Genomic DNA, 15,573 nt, shown 5'->3' on the forward strand with positions numbered 1-15,573 from the left:
CTCTCTGCAGCAGCCTTCGCTTACGGCCATACCTGGCTATGCCTGGTTAGTACTTGGATGGGAAACCGCCTGGGAATACCAGGTGCTGAAAGCTTTTTGGAAATTTTTCACATTTTTTTACTTTTTGGAATTTTTTCACTAATTATATAATAATCGTGCAAAAAAAAAAAAAAAAAAAAAAAAAGAGTCAATGCCCGATGTCTGAATCTTAGCATGTTTGGTTCTGGTTACTACTTGGATGGGAGACCGCCTGGGATTGCCAGGTGCTGTAAGCTTTTGGGTTTTCGTCCCTATTTATATAATGTACTGGAGATTACAGTGGCTGATCTTTAATTAGCCCTCTCTTTGCAGCAGCTTTCGCTTACGGCCATGCCAACCTGGCTATGCCCGATCTCGTCTGATCTCGGAAGCTAAGCAGGTTTGGGCCTGGTTAGTACTTGGATGGGAGACCGCCTGGGAATACCAGGTGCTGTAAGCTTTTGGGTTTTATTCCGAACTTATATAATGAACTGGAGATTAGAGTGTCTGATCTTTAAATAGCCCTCTCTTTGCAGCAGCTTTCGCTTACGGCCATACCAACCTGGCTATGCCTGATCTCGTCTGATCTCGGAAGCTAAGCAGGTTTGGGCTTGGTTAGTACTTGGATGGGAGACCGCCTGGGAATACCAGGTGCTGTAAGCTTTTTGGAAAATTTTCATTAGTTATGTAATAATCTTGAAAAAAAAAAAGAGTCAATGCCAGATCTCTGAATCTTAGAATGTTTGGTTCTGGTTATTACTTGGATGGGAGACTGTCTGAGAATAATACCAGGTGCTGTAAGCTTTTGGGTTTTCTTCCCTACTTATATATTGAACTGGAGATTAGAGTGGCTGATCTTTAAATAGCCCTCTCTCTGCAGCAGCCTTCGCTTACGGCCATACCTGGCTATGCCTGGTTAGTACTTGGATGGGAAACCGCCTGGGAATACCAGCTGCTGAAAGCTTTTTGGAAATTTTTCAAATTTTTTTACTTTTTGGAATTTTTTCACTAATTGTATAATAATCGTGCAAAAAAAAAAAAAAAAAAAAGAGTCAATGCCCGATGTCTGAATCTTAGCATGTTTGGTTCTGGTTACTACTTGGATGGGAGACCGCCTGGGATTGCCAGGTGCTGTAAGCTTTTGGGTTTTCGTCCCTATTTATATAATGTACTGGAGATTACAGTGGCTGATCTTTAATTAGCCCTCTCTTTGCAGCAGCTTTCGCTTACGGCCATACCAACCTGAGGGCGCTAGAGAGCTAGTGAGAAACAGGAAGTGAGGTGGCTATAGAAGGGTGAAGAAGGTTCACCCAAAATTGTTTGTGTTTTTTTTTGTTTTTTTGGTTATTTGAGTCTTAATAATTGTTTTTGTTTAAATTTTTGGTTATTTTTGTTACTTGTCCTCCCAACAGCATAGCTGTTTGGGAGGGATCATTTTGTTTTTTGTTTTTTGTTGTTTTTTTTCATTTTTTGTTTTATTTATTTTTGAAAAATGGATGGAACTACGGCAACAGACATGGACTTGGCACGAGGAACACGGCGGCAAATGACAAACGGACTGGAAAAAACTCAACGAGAAAAGGATGGACCTGAAAGGAGATTTAAAAGAACCTACACCAAAGAAGCTACAGTAGTAGTGGATTTGACTGAAGTGCACGAAGGAAAAGCAGAAGACATAATACAAGCGCTGAAAGATAAGTTGGATGTGACAAAAATATTAGCTGTAAGACCCAAAATGATGAAGGAGTACGAAATTACGTTTGAAAAGGAAGAAGATATTGAAAATCTGAGCGAAGGATTGATGATTAAAGGAAAACTATGTGAAATTAAGAAATTGAATAACAGAGAATTTGTTGTCTCTTTCATGCATCTGCCCGCTTACCTGGATGATGCAGAGATTCTACAGAAGCTGGAGGGATGGGGGGTAACTCCTGTCTCTCAGATAAGAAGAAGATTTTATACCGGCACCAACATAGAAGATGGAACGAGGTTCCTTAAGGTACAGTTCCCAAAAGAAGTGGCCTCCTTGCCCTACAGTACTCGAATTGAAATGGAAGATGGTCCACAATACTATAGAGTGATACATAGCAAGCAGGTGAGAACCTGCAGGTTGTGTATGAGCCCTGATCATGTGATGAAGGACTGTCCAGACTTTAAATGTTTTAAATGCTCGGAAACAGGCCACTTCGCGAGGGACTGTAAGGTGGTGATGTGTCCCGACTGCAATTGTGTACTGGACAAATGCGAGTGCTGGTATGGAGACCAGCAAAATGGAGAAGAGAGGGGGAGTGGGCAGATGCATGAGACAGACAATGAAGAGGAGCAAAGGGAAGACACCGGAGAAATGCAAAGAGAGGACAATGTAAGCAAGGACAATGAAAATGAGATTGAAAAGACTGAGTTAACACAGGACATTGTGGAAATGGAGGTACAGATGGAGTTAAATGAGGTTGGAAAAGCAGAAACGGAAGAGCCAGAAGAGACTGAATGGATCGGTGAGACGGACAGAAATAACAAAGACAGTGAAAACATGGGCGGAGACAGCACTGCAAGTACATCCAATAAAAGAAGAAGAAAAGTTAAGGTAATACCCAATTTAGAAAAAGCTAAAAATAAAATGTGTAAACAAAGTAATGAGGTGAAACAAGACTGTGGAAGAAGTGCAAAAGAGGGGGAGGAAGTAGGATAACGAAATTATGATGCTAAAGTTTGTCTTTTTATCTTTTTTAATTGTGTTGAAAATTGTTACTTTTAATGCAAGAGGGTTAATCAATGGTGTGAAATTTGAAAAAGTCAAGGAACTGTGCAGGGATGAAGATGTGATTTTATTGCAAGAAACAAACTGGAAAGAGAGTGTAATGGAGGATTTTAAAAAAAGATGGGAAGGGGAATTATTTTTTAATAATGCTGAGGGAAAAATAGGAGGAGGAGTTGCGATGTTAATAAGAAACGATAGAGGTATCAGGTCAAAGCAAATGTATAATGACACAAAAGGAAAATGCATGGCTGTAGAAATTAAGATGGATGAAGATGATTTTATTTTAGTAAACGTACATGCTCCAAATGAAGAAATAGAAAAGAAAAAATATTTTAATGTAATAGCTGAATTAATGGAAAAATGGAAGAGGGTAATAATTGCGGGGGATTTTAACACTGTTTTTAGTAAAATGGATATGGCTAACGGAATGGTTTTTAAATCGGATGGGGGAAGAAAGGAGTTAATTTCATTGATGGAGGAGAAGAACATGATTGATGTGTGGAGAGAAAGAAATGGGAAAAAGAGGGAATTTACAAGAAGACAGCTGGTAGGGAATTTTATGTGTCAAACTAGAATAGACTACTTTTTAAGTACTAGGAATTTGGAATGTTTTATTGATGGAGTGTTTTATAAAGAAACGACTTTAAGTGATCACAAAATGGTGCAAATGAGAATGGATTTTAAAAAGGAAATGAGGGGACCAGGGGTATGGATTTTAAACACTGAAGTTTTAAAGGAAGAGAGTTTTAAAAAAGAGATAGAAAATAAATTAGATGAGGGGAAAAAAGACTTGATGTACATAGAAGATAAAAGGCAATGGTGGGAAAACATGAAATATGACATAAAGAAATATGTAATGAATTACTGTAAATTGTTACAAAAGGTAAAAAGAACAAAGGAACAAGAAATAAGAAAGACGTTAAGAGAGGAGTTAAATAAAAATGAAGTAAACGTGCAAAGAGTAATTGAAGTGGAGGAAAAGTTGAGGAAAATCGAAGAAGGAAAATATAAAGGGGCAACGTTAAGAAGTAAAGCTAAATATACAGTAGAAGGGGAAAAATGTAGTAGATTCTTTTTTAACCTTGAGAAAAGCAGGGCGAAGGCGGGAATAATTAAAGAACTTAGGAATAAGGAAGGACAAGTTGTTTTAAGCACGGAGGGAATTTTAAAGGAAATAAGCACATATTATGAAGAACTTTTTAGATCAGAGGAAGGGGATGAGGAAAAAAGGAACATTTTGTTACAACAGATAACACGAAAAGTCGGTGAGGGAGATAAAAAGGAATGTGATAAGGGAATAACAACTGAGGAAATTATACAAGCAATAAATCAGCTAAGTGTGAAGAAAAGCCCAGGAATAGATGGTATTGGAAGTGAGTTTTATAAGGTTTTTAAAGAAAAAGTAAGCCCGATTTTAAAAGAAGTCTATGAAGAGGTTTTTAAAAAAGAAAGAGTGTCACACCCAGGGGCTGGCTATGCTTTAACTAAGCCACACCCCTTCTCAACTTCCACCTCGAGGAGGTCCCCAAACCCGACCCAATGGCCAAACAACACGAGAACAAGTAAGTGATAAAACAATCTTTATTTAAATATTTAAAAATAGCTTAGGGAATAGGGAAAGGGCAATTAAAACTAAACTCTGACTCGGCCCTCCAGATGGGCTATGGCCGGGAAGAGGTCAGGGAGCAAGGGGGCCACGGGGATCCGGGGCGTGGGGCTCGGGCCCCGGCCTGAGTCTTAGGTATCCGTAGCGCCCTCCTTCTTCCTCCTCTTCGCTGAATACAGCTCACGGTAAGTACTGGTTCACACAGTTCGTTCTCGAGGTGCCCACTCTCTTTCTCTTCCTCCACAGGCAACGGCTCTTCGCTGATTACAGCTCACAGTAAGTACTGATTCACCCAGTTCGTTCCTTGGGTGCTCACGCTCTTTCTCTTTCTCCACAGGCAACGGCTGGGACACACAGGCACAGTTAGTTCAGCTTGGTTTTGCTCTCACCTCTTCGCTGATTACAGCTCACAGTAAGTACTGGTTCACACAGTTCGTTCCTTAGGTGCTCACTCGCTTTCTCTTTCTCCACAGGCAGCGGCTGGGACACACAGGCACAGTTAGTTCAGCTTGGTTTTGCTCTCACCTCCTCGCTGATTACAGCTCACAGTAAGTACTGGTTCACACAGTTCGTTCCTTGGGTGCTCACTCGCTTTCTCTTTCTCCACAGGCAGCGGCGTAAGTACAGGTTTCCTCAGTCTCTCCTCGTGTTACCCACTCTCTCTCCTTTTCTCTCCACAGGTATCAACTTGGGCACAATAGCACAGTTAGTTTGCTTCGAATGGCTCTCACCTCTGGGCTGGACACAGCGTACTGTAAGTACAGGGTTCGCTCTATTCCTCCTCGTGTTATTCACTCTCTCTCTCCTTTTCTCTCCACAGGTATCAACTTGGGCACAATAGCACAGTTAGTTTGCTTTGAATGGCTCTCACCTCTGGGCTGGACACAGCGTACTGTAAGTACAGGGTTCGCTCTATTCCTCCTCGTGTTATTCACTCTCTCTCTCCTTTTCTCTCCACAGGTATCAACTTGGGCACAATAGCACAGTTAGTTTGCTTTGAATGGCTCTCACCTCTGGGCTGAACACAGCGTACTGTAAGTAAAGGGTTCGCTCTATTCCTCCTCGTGTTATTCACTCTCTCTCTCCTTTTCTCTCCACAGGTATCAACTTGGGCACAATAGCACAGTTAGTTTGCTTTGAATGGCTCTCACCTCTGGGCTGGACACAGCGTACTGTAAGTACAGGGTTCGCTCTATTCCTCCTCGTGTTATTCACCTCTCTCTCCTTTTCTCTCCACAGATATCAACTTGGGCACAATAGCACCGTTAGTTTGCTTTGAATGGCTCTCACCTCTGGGCTGAACACAGCGTACTGTAAGTACAGGTTTCCTCTGTTTCTCCTTGTGTTACTCACTCTCTTTCCTTTCCTCTCCACAGGTATCAACTTGGACACAAAACACAGTTACTCTGCTTTGGATGGCTTTCACCTCTGGGCTGGACACAGCGTACCGTGCTATCTCCGGAGATCTGAAGCACGCTCACAACATATACTGTACTGAACTAGGCTAGGGCCAGCAATCTCCTTGTCCTCCCACGCCGAAGTGCGTGAAGGCGGGGGTTTATCTGACAGGACACACGGCAATACACAGCAGCCCACAGCAATATACAACACCACGTCAAAATTATAGGTTTTCACAGCACGAAGACTCACCCACCACACTCAGTGTACGGAAAGGACACCCGTCTTCCTTCACTTCGCTTGGTTCGGATCTGGCGATGGAATATGCGGCCTAGCTAGTGATGTCGTCGTTGCGACTACTTCAATAAGTATTCCTTCGGCTCTCCCACCACACTATATTAGGGGTAGGGCCACCCTCCTCCTCCTGGAGAGATCTACACAACGCCAGGTCAATATACAGGGCACTTTCGACTGGCTCTTAGTACTCACATCAATGCCACTTCCAATCCCCTTTTTCACGTCGTCTCAGTTCGCCGTATAATCTGTTCACTTCTCAACCTTTAAGGTTCGCGATGTCTTCACAATCATACAATTCCAGCCTGAGGGAGAGAGAGAGTTAGACAGCTACCAGCAGCGTACCAAGACGGGCACAACCCAGTGCTTCACACACACCAAAAAGAGCTTCCCAGACTGTGAAATAACTTGGCCTTAAGTACTGCCTTGTCCAGCGTATCCTCCAATCACCAACCGCTGTCCCTAACTAGGCACAGGTGCATCGAATTCCCTGATTTTCCTTCTTACGGCGCTACCGGAAGTTCCGGTGTTCTGTTTTTCCGGTCCGGGCGGAAACACTTCCGGGCGGAACCAAACTTCCCGAATTTTGGTTCCGCCCCTAAAGATCGTCACCTTGTGACATCCTCCCCCGCCAATCCGTTCTAGTCCCTAGAACGTCCTCGGGCTGTCCACTCCCCATAGCGGGCAGGGGGTCGGCCTCGGTTCTCTCGCTGGGATCGTCTCACTGGTGAATCGGGCTCAGCTTGTTCAGGGGCTGCTTCTGGTTCTCTCGGGGCGATCGGGGGTGGTGCCACCACGGGTCCCCCTGGTACCACAGCCCAACCTTCAATCCAGGGGGCCGCTGGTACAGGTTCCGTGGGGACTTCTTCCACGGCTTCAGGGTAGTTAGGGCATGGGCGAATCATGTTCCGGTGCACCACACGGTCGGGGCCTGACTTCCCTTCTGGCCGGATGGTATAGACCGGCTGCCCCGGCCTCTGCTGCCGGCAGACTACATAAGGGGTGGCCTCCCAACGGTCACTCAGTTTCCCCTTCCCCTGCCGCCGATTATCTCTCACCAACACCCTCTCTCCTGGCAGTAGAGGGGCTTCTCTAGCAGTCCGATCATACAACCGCTTACTTTTCTCTCCTGCCGTCTGTATCCTTTTCGACACCTGCTCGTAGGCGAAATGCAAGCGCTGGTGATGGCGCCCCACCCACTCCGTTACACTTGCTTCCTCTTGGTCGGCTATCACTCCTAGGACCAGGTCAGTAGGCATTCGTATGTGTCTGCCAAACATCAGGTAAGTGGGAGCGTAACCCGTAGTACTATGTATACTGTTGTTATAGGCCTGTAGGAGGTTTGGCAAGGCACTCACCCAATCGTCCTGCCGTTGTTGGTCCAAGGTCCCCAGCAGCCCCAATAGGGTCTGATTGAATCTCTCACAGCCGCCGTTCCCCTGAGGATGATACGAAGTGGTGTGAGTTTTCGTGCAACCGTACAACTGGCATAGTTCTCTAATTACCCTGGACTCAAAGTTGGCTCCTTGATCGGAGTGCAGAAACTCCGGGCATCCGAACGTCTGGAAGACGGCCCGCCATAAAACTGTAGCGGTGGTGGTTGCAGTCTGGTCGAGGGTGGGGATAGCCCAAGCGTACTTTGTGAACAAATCCGTTATTACCAAGATGTTCTGGTAGCGATCTCGTGGTCGGCCCAGTGTCAAGAAGTCCATAGCCATGATATGAAGGGGGGCCTTCGCATGGATGGGTACCATTGGCGCTCGGACCTCCCGTCTGGACTTAAACAATATGCATCTCGGGCAAGCTTGAATTAGGGCGTGCACCGATGCCTCTAGCCCGGGCCAAAAGAAGAATCTCCTAAGCAGGGACACGGTCCTCTCCTGTCCCTGATGCCCCAACTGGTTGTGGTACGCCGAAACTAAAGCCGTTACCTCATCTGCGGGTACCACGATCTGGCGTACTTCTTCGCCCAACTTCGGGTCACTGACCCTTCTGCACAAAACGCCATCTCTCAGCTCCAGCCTGTCCCATTGCCCCAGCAGCCTCCTCCCAGTATCCGTCTGGGCTAACCTCTCCGCTGGCGTCAGCCGTCGGCCCTGTTCCAGCCATTCTCTTACCAGCCGCACATCTTGATCCCTGGCCTGTCTCTCCCTCCACCGACGGGGATCCCATCCCCAGTTCTCAGGCACGGCCTCTTGTCTGCTGCCTGGTGCCTCTACTGCTCCTACCATATAGCCCTCCTCCGGGCTGGCCCCTCCGGGGCTTTCCGCTTCGGGCAGCCTTGAGAGGGCGTCCGCGTTCGTGTGTTCACGCCCTGGTCGGTACTGTAGTTGATAGTCAAAGTTGGCCAGTTGGGCCACCCACCGCTGCTCCACGGCTCCCAGCTTCGCCGTCTGCAAGTGTACTAAGGGGTTATTGTCTGTAATGATCGTCACCTTGGCACCCCAGAGGTAGTCTTTAAATTTCTCACTTAGGGCCCACTTCAACGCCAGCAGCTCCAATTTGAAAGAACTATAGTTCGCATCGTTCCTCTCGGCTGGGTGGAGGCTCCGGCTGGCGTACGCGATGACCCTCTCAACTCCGTCCTGCCGTTGAGCCAACACCGCTCCCAGCCCGAGATTGCTGGCATCTGCATACAAAAGGAATGGTTTTGTGAAATCTGCGTATGCCAAGATAGGGGCCTGTAGCAGCTCCTGCTTCAATGTCTGGAACGCCGACTCACAATTTGCATCCCAGTCTACGTTGGGCGACCCCCGGCCCCGGTTACGACCTGTGCCAACCAGCAACTGATTAAGGGGTTTAGCAATTTTTGAAAAGTCCTTTATGAAACGCCTATAGTATCCCACAAATCCTAAAAAGGATCGCACTTGCCTCACTGTCCTCGGGGCCTTCCAGTCCTTCACGGCCGATACCTTTCCAGGATCTACGGACACTCCAGCCGCACTGACCACGTGGCCCAGAAAGTTGACTTCTCTCCGTAGTAAGTGACACTTATTGGGCTGTAGTTTCAATCCGTACTTCTCCATGGCCCGAAAGACTTCCTCGAGGTGCCTCAGGTGTGAATCAAAATCTGGGGAGTAGACAATCACATCATCCAGGTAAACTAATACTGACTCCATTAACTGACCTCCCAAGCACCGCTGCATCAGCCGCTGGAAAGTGGCCGGAGCGTTACAGAGCCCGAAAGGCATCCGGTCCCATTCAAATAGTCCAAACGGGGTTGTAAAGGCAGTCTTCTCCCGGTCTGCTTCGACCACCTGCACCTGCCAGTAGCCACTGGCCAAATCTAGGGTAGAGTACCATGCCGACTGCGTGAGGCTGGCAAGCGAATCTTCGATCCGTGGCAAGGGGAAAGCGTCTTTCTTAGTCACGAGGTTCAGCTTACGGTAGTCCACGCAGAATCTCCAAGCCCCCGTCTTCTTTTGCACCAGCACTATGGGGGCCGCCCACGGGCTGCTGCTTTCCCTAACAACTCCTTGCTTCAGCATGCCTTGCAGGAGTGTACGTACCTCGGTATACAAAGTGGGCGGAATTGGGCGATACCTCTCCCGGCTGGGCCCTGCATCCCCGGTAGGTATATGATGTTGTACCACCTGGGTGCATCCGTAGTCTTCATCGTGGGTGGCGAACACATGCTGCCATCTCCGAAGGAGGGCCTGTAACTTCTGTGTCTGTGCCTGCTCTAAATCCTCCCCTTGTAACGACTCACCCGCCAGGTGGCTCGGCACACTCCTCTCCATACCACCCCATGGGGTGTCTACTTGTGTCAGGGCCACCTCGATGACAGTGGGGCACACCTGACGAAAACTAATATCCCTCTCTTCCCTTACTTGGTGGGATGTAACCGTTGTCAGACGGGCTAATCGTTGGTGCCGATGTAGTTGCACCGCGTATGGATGTACATTCCGTATCCTCACGGGGACTCTCCCCCGCCGGACCGTCGATAGTCCTCGTGCCACTTCCACTTGTGGACAATCCACATGGGGCTCCACCAGCACCCACTCTTCTGGGCCCGCTCTTCGGGGCGGTACTCGCGCCCACACAACAGCCTCACTTTTTGCGGGGACAGACAAAGCAAACCGACACATCACTCTTCCTACCTCTTCCTGTTCCCTGCGGACTTGGCTCATTTGCACCCTTCGACAGTCAGCTACCACACACTCCCACTTGGGCCTCTCTGCAGGTGGTATCTTCGATACGGGCCTAGCCCGAAATAGCTCTTCCCAGCAATCAGCGAGGACATTCATGCCCAACAGGGCTCGATGTGCACCCAGACAATGGTCTTGCACGATAATCACACCTTTCTGGGGGACCATCACTCCGTGAACCTCTAGGTCCGTCAATCGGTAGCCAATATATGGAATGTCGAGGCCGTTTGCGCCCTTCAGAGTAAGCCAGGGGGCCTCCGCCCCTGGTGCCCCTTGTTTCCCAAACACTTCTTCGGATAAACTCTCAGCAAACAACGTCACTTGGGAGCCTGTGTCTACCAGGCATTGAATCTCCTTGCCGCACACTCTCACCTTCGCCACGGGGCTACGCCCAATCATCTGGCTCCTAGAGCCATATCCTCTTCCAGGGTCTTCTCGAGGGGTCCCGGCCACACGACCCACAGTGGCCGGCCGACCTAAAAACCCCCTTCTGACGCCCTGCGGGGCCCACACTGGCGGCTATAGTGACCTGGTTTGCCACAGCGGTTGCAGATGGGTCGCCCTTGCTCGTCCCATTCGAAACGGGGCCGGTTAAAGTGGTTCGGGCGCCTGAACGGCTCTCGGCCTCCCTCTGAGTACACTCGGTCTCGGGGCGCCGGCCGTGGTTCCTCCCGCGCCCGTCCTTGGCGCAATTCTCCTACGAGGGCTTTAGACAGTTCAGACATCTGATCGCGGACATCTTTCAAAAGTTCAGCCTTCAGTGCTTGCTTCCAGTCAGGGCCTCCGGGTTGTGCTGGTGCTACTTCACTGACAACCGCACACACTGGGGAACCACTCACCTCAGTCTCATCACCTTCCAGGGCCAGTGCCTCTTTCTTCAGATCTTCAAACGTAAGACCCGGGTCCCTTCGAAACTGGATACGTAGGCTCTGTCTCACCGGACCCTCCTTCAACCCCAGAAGAAACTGGTCCCGCAATAGAGTCTCTCCATCTCCCAACCCGTGGTCCCGACGGGTCTGTAGTCGGGCGAATTGCTCTCGCAACCTCAGGGCGAAAGCTCTAATCGGTTGGCGGGGGCCCTGCTTACAATTGAAGAACTGGGAGCGAAGGGCAGCTACGGGGGTGTGGTCACCATACTGTTCAGTGAGGAACTGGAACACGGTTTGGGCGTTGGCTCTAACGGCTTCGGGGGCGGCATGCACCTCTCGCCGCGCTTCTCCATCCAGGGAGTTTAACACAAATTGAAGCCGCTGGGCTGCACTAAGGCCCTGTAGGTCGGCCAAGTACTCTAGTTGAGCCTTCCATTCAGACAATCGTACCTCGGATTCTATCCCCCCATATTTTTGAATCCAGGGGCTCCCCATAAAAACGGGCATGGCACGGGGTTGGGCTGAAAGCCCCGCGTTGTCGGTCATTGGACGACCTTGGTTACTCAACTCGAGGTGGAAATCCTGCCGACTACGCCAAATCTGTCACACCCAGGGGCTGGCTATGCTTTAACTAAGCCACACCCCTTCTCAACTTCCACCTCGAGGAGGTCCCCAAACCCGACCCAATGGCCAAACAACACGAGAACAAGTAAGTGATAAAACAATCTTTATTTAAATATTTAAAAATAGCTTAGGGAATAGGGAAAGGGCAATTAAAACTAAACTCTGACTCGGCCCTCCAGATGGGCTATGGCCGGGAAGAGGTCAGGGAGCAAGGGGGCCACGGGGATCCGGGGCGTGGGGCTCGGGCCCCGGCCTGAGTCTTAGGTATCCGTAGCGCCCTCCTTCTTCCTCCTCTTCGCTGAATACAGCTCACGGTAAGTACTGGTTCACACAGTTCGTTCTCGAGGTGCCCACTCTCTTTCTCTTCCTCCACAGGCAACGGCTCTTCGCTGATTACAGCTCACAGTAAGTACTGATTCACCCAGTTCGTTCCTTGGGTGCTCACGCTCTTTCTCTTTCTCCACAGGCAACGGCTGGGACACACAGGCACAGTTAGTTCAGCTTGGTTTTGCTCTCACCTCTTCGCTGATTACAGCTCACAGTAAGTACTGGTTCACACAGTTCGTTCCTTAGGTGCTCACTCGCTTTCTCTTTCTCCACAGGCAGCGGCTGGGACACACAGGCACAGTTAGTTCAGCTTGGTTTTGCTCTCACCTCCTCGCTGATTACAGCTCACAGTAAGTACTGGTTCACACAGTTCGTTCCTTGGGTGCTCACTCGCTTTCTCTTTCTCCACAGGCAGCGGCGTAAGTACAGGTTTCCTCAGTCTCTCCTCGTGTTACCCACTCTCTCTCCTTTTCTCTCCACAGGTATCAACTTGGGCACAATAGCACAGTTAGTTTGCTTCGAATGGCTCTCACCTCTGGGCTGGACACAGCGTACTGTAAGTACAGGGTTCGCTCTATTCCTCCTCGTGTTATTCACTCTCTCTCTCCTTTTCTCTCCACAGGTATCAACTTGGGCACAATAGCACAGTTAGTTTGCTTTGAATGGCTCTCACCTCTGGGCTGGACACAGCGTACTGTAAGTACAGGGTTCGCTCTATTCCTCCTCGTGTTATTCACTCTCTCTCTCCTTTTCTCTCCACAGGTATCAACTTGGGCACAATAGCACAGTTAGTTTGCTTTGAATGGCTCTCACCTCTGGGCTGAACACAGCGTACTGTAAGTAAAGGGTTCGCTCTATTCCTCCTCGTGTTATTCACTCTCTCTCTCCTTTTCTCTCCACAGGTATCAACTTGGGCACAATAGCACAGTTAGTTTGCTTTGAATGGCTCTCACCTCTGGGCTGGACACAGCGTACTGTAAGTACAGGGTTCGCTCTATTCCTCCTCGTGTTATTCACCTCTCTCTCCTTTTCTCTCCACAGATATCAACTTGGGCACAATAGCACCGTTAGTTTGCTTTGAATGGCTCTCACCTCTGGGCTGAACACAGCGTACTGTAAGTACAGGTTTCCTCTGTTTCTCCTTGTGTTACTCACTCTCTTTCCTTTCCTCTCCACAGGTATCAACTTGGACACAAAACACAGTTACTCTGCTTTGGATGGCTTTCACCTCTGGGCTGGACACAGCGTACCGTGCTATCTCCGGAGATCTGAAGCACGCTCACAACATATACTGTACTGAACTAGGCTAGGGCCAGCAATCTCCTTGTCCTCCCACGCCGAAGTGCGTGAAGGCGGGGGTTTATCTGACAGGACACACGGCAATACACAGCAGCCCACAGCAATATACAACACCACGTCAAAATTATAGGTTTTCACAGCACGAAGACTCACCCACCACACTCAGTGTACGGAAAGGACACCCGTCTTCCTTCACTTCGCTTGGTTCGGATCTGGCGATGGAATATGCGGCCTAGCTAGTGATGTCGTCGTTGCGACTACTTCAATAAGTATTCCTTCGGCTCTCCCACCACACTATATTAGGGGTAGGGCCACCCTCCTCCTCCTGGAGAGATCTACACAACGCCAGGTCAATATACAGGGCACTTTCGACTGGCTCTTAGTACTCACATCAATGCCACTTCCAATCCCCTTTTTCACGTCGTCTCAGTTCGCCGTATAATCTGTTCACTTCTCAACCTTTAAGGTTCGCGATGTCTTCACAATCATACAATTCCAGCCTGAGGGAGAGAGAGAGTTAGACAGCTACCAGCAGCGTACCAAGACGGGCACAACCCAGTGCTTCACACACACCAAAAAGAGCTTCCCAGACTGTGAAATAACTTGGCCTTAAGTACTGCCTTGTCCAGCGTATCCTCCAATCACCAACCGCTGTCCCTAACTAGGCACAGGTGCATCGAATTCCCTGATTTTCCTTCTTACGGCGCTACCGGAAGTTCCGGTGTTCTGTTTTTCCGGTCCGGGCGGAAACACTTCCGGGCGGAACCAAACTTCCCGAATTTTGGTTCCGCCCCTAAAGATCGTCACCTTGTGACAAGAGTACACCCAAGAATGGGCTTAGGCTTAATGAAAATAATCTACAAGAGAAAAGGAGACAAAGCAGAACTGAGGAATTTTAGGCCCATTACAATGTTAAACACAGATTTTAAAATTTTAGCCAGGGTTTTAGCGAACAGATTAAAAAATATTATGCCAAGCATAATAGAGACTAACCAGGCATATGGAGTAAAGGGGAGGGACATAGCAGATATCACGAGTAGCATAAGAGATATAATGGGGTACATAAAAGAAAAAGGAAAGGAGGCATATATAATAAGCATGGATTTCGAGAAGGCTTTTGACAGAGTGGAGCATGGGTTTTTATTGGCGGTTTTAAAACAATTTGGTTTTGGAGAGAATTTTATAAAATGGATCTCAGTTTTATACAGCGATATTTTAACAAAAGTTAAATGTAATGGTTTTTTAACGGAACCTTTTAAAGTTTTAAGGTCTATAAGACAAGGGTGTCCACTGTCAGCGAAGTTATATTCTTTGGTGGCTGAACCATTAGGGCTTTTAATAAGCAGAGAGAAAAAAATAAAGGGAATAAAACTAGAAGAAAAAGAGGAACTGACTAAAATATTCCAGTATGCGGATGATACCACAATTATTGTTGAAAATATAGAAAGTGTTAAAGAAGTAATGGAAAAAATGAAATGCTATTGTGAGGGATCAGGTGCAAAAATAAATGAAGAAAAAACAGTATATATGAAGTTCGGAAGGTCAGAGGTTTTAACGGGGGTTGTTAAATTCCTAGAGGTACAAGAAATGAGGATTTTAGGAGCGGGGTTAGCAAAGAATGAGAAGGAAACTGTTGATAATATGTGGGATGAGACATTGGGAGGGATGGATAGGAGACTGATTTTTTGGAGAAACAGGTTTTTAAGTTTGAAAGGAAAAATTTTAATTGTAAACATGTTAATGTTATCAAAAATGTGGTACAAATTACATGTGATGCCATTGCCAAACTGGGTTTTTAAGAGAATAAAAAAGAGTATTTTAGAATTTTTATGGGAAAAAAAGCCTCCAAGGATAGCGTACAATACGCTGATAGGAAAACCAGAAGAGGGAGGGATGGGTTTAGTCGATGTGGAACAGAAGATGAAAAGCATGAGGGTAAAAGTGGTTAAGAAATATTTGGATGATAAGAAGAGAGATGAATGGAAGAAATTGATGGGTTTTTATTTAAATAAATGTGGGAATTTTAACCTTGGGGAAAACATTTTATGGATGAAGTTGAAAAGTTGGATGATGGAGGGGATACCACAGTTTTATAAAGAGGTTTTAAATGCTTGGAGGCTTTTTTTAACAGAGGTGGATTTTAATCCGGAGGGGAGGGAAGCGATTTTAAATCAGCCTCTGTTTTTAAATGACAAAATAAAGATACACGAGCGAGATATCTATTTTAAGAAG

At 47.6% G+C, this 15,573-nt stretch overlaps 2 non-coding genes across 2 annotated transcripts; both read left to right on the forward strand.

Annotated features, from left to right (window-relative positions):
- The first annotated feature begins 359 nt into the window (after positions 1 to 359).
- Positions 360 to 478, forward strand: LOC132137798 (5S ribosomal RNA). Its single transcript, XR_009432119.1, has one exon. It is a non-coding gene; the product is annotated as a 5S ribosomal RNA (ribosomal RNA).
- An 84-nt stretch (positions 479 to 562) lies between these two features.
- On the forward strand, positions 563 to 681 carry LOC132138037 (5S ribosomal RNA). Its single transcript, XR_009432348.1, has one exon. It is a non-coding gene; the product is annotated as a 5S ribosomal RNA (ribosomal RNA).
- The last annotated feature ends 14,892 nt before the right edge of the window (positions 682 to 15,573 follow it).

The sequence above is a fragment of the Carassius carassius genome, unplaced genomic scaffold (assembly GCF_963082965.1).
Source record: "Carassius carassius unplaced genomic scaffold, fCarCar2.1 SCAFFOLD_57, whole genome shotgun sequence".
In the NCBI taxonomy this organism is placed as follows: domain Eukaryota; kingdom Metazoa; phylum Chordata; class Actinopteri; order Cypriniformes; family Cyprinidae; genus Carassius; species Carassius carassius.